The sequence below is a fragment of the Elephantulus edwardii genome, unplaced genomic scaffold (assembly GCF_000299155.1).
Source record: "Elephantulus edwardii isolate Elephantulus edwardi_28Jun2011 unplaced genomic scaffold, EleEdw1.0 scaffold00227, whole genome shotgun sequence".
In the NCBI taxonomy this organism is placed as follows: Eukaryota; Metazoa; Chordata; class Mammalia; order Macroscelidea; family Macroscelididae; genus Elephantulus; species Elephantulus edwardii.
Window position 1 is genome coordinate 4,540,438 of NW_006399977.1, and position 1,575 is coordinate 4,542,012.

Here is a 1,575-nt window from a genome sequence, read left to right on the forward strand (position 1 = left end):
AATAAATAAGACAGTAAAAAGACAGGGTACTAAGAAAATATCACAGGCACATAATTTAGAGTGTTATAAAGACTGCTAGTATTTTTAAAATAAAATTTCAAGTTTTCTGAAGCATGAGTAGGAGTCACCCAGGAGAATGCAGAGGTAATGTATCCCAGGCAGACAGAATATATGTGTAAAACCCTTCATTTGCAGAAGAATTTTTAAAATTAGAAGAAAAAAATACTAATGCAAAGATAATAACAGTCTGAAATGAGATAGAAGAAAAATTTATGCATGCTCCTATGGGCTATTATGGTGGTTTTTAGATTCTGTTGTTGTTATGAACCATCAAGTCGGAACCAACACCTAGCTGACCCTTGCACAGAAGGAGATTTTGCATCCTTCTCCCAGAGCAGCTGGTAGAATTGAACTGTGTGCCTTTGAGTTTGCAGCACAGATTTTTACCATTAGGCCACCAGAGCTCCAATTTTAGTTGTGCATAATATGGAGAACAGTGACTACAACAATCGGCTTGACCAACTGTGGGCAAATCTAACTCCATACATTGTTATGGAGTCAAGAACTGAATATAAACTTACCTTTCTCTTGCAGAACAGATGGTGGATTTGAACCACCAGAGAGGCATAGCCTTTGAGTTAGCTGAACCATTCCCTGTGGACTATGCCAGTAGAGCTTATCCCTCATTTTACTCGGCCTCAGCAGTACTCATTACCATTCATTTTTCCTTCCATTGTTATTTCCTTGTTTCCATGATGACACACACTCCTCATTGTCCCTTAGATTCTGGTAATTTTCTGTTTTGTTTTCTTGAGAGTTTCCTCCCCCCACCTGCCAAGTCAGATTCCTTTTCCAGCTCCCTAAAAATGTTGGCAATCTCATTGGAATTCTCATTCCAAGCTATGGAACTTGGGCTCAGCTCTTGACTTCATTTCAGCACTGATGGGAAGATTAAATAAATCGATCCAGGCAAGGTACTTCAATAGTGCCCGGAACATAGTACACACTCAAAATAATTTACTTATAACTATATTTAAAATAATTATGATTAGTTCATCTTATCAATCTTGGTTTTAATACTATCTGTATCTTCTATGAGAGAAGGACGAGCAATTGCCTCCTGTGCAATTAACTGCCTCTGAAAACCCTTCAGAGAGTCAGCTATGGGTCAGTTTGAACTGTACACTAAAAGACAACAACATAACTTTTAAATTCATAACATTGCTGCTCCTGTTGTTGTTGTTGTTAGGTGGCATCAAGTTGAATATGACTCATAACAACTCCTTGAACAAAAGATCTGAGCCCTGTTTTACATTGTGTCATCATCGCACTTCCTGACACACAAAAGCCCATTGCAGCAGTCACTATGTCAGTTTACCTAGTTGAGAGTCTTCCTCTCCTTCACTGTCCCTCCCACTTTTGCAGCATCATGTCCTTCTCCAAGGATTAGCCCCACATAGCCACATGCCCAAAGTATGTGTAGTGAAGCCTTACAACATGGTTGTTGTTGTTGTTGTTATGTGCCATTGAGAAACGTGGGACTCATAGCAACCCTATGTACAACAGCCCTAAACT

General features: G+C 39.2%; 1 protein-coding gene across 1 annotated transcript in view; it reads right to left on the reverse strand.

Annotated features, from left to right (window-relative positions):
• CLCA2 (chloride channel accessory 2) overlaps positions 1-1,575 on the reverse strand; it is a 66,235-nt gene that overhangs the window by 4,930 nt on the left and 59,730 nt on the right. The gene's annotated exons all lie outside the window — the stretch shown is intronic.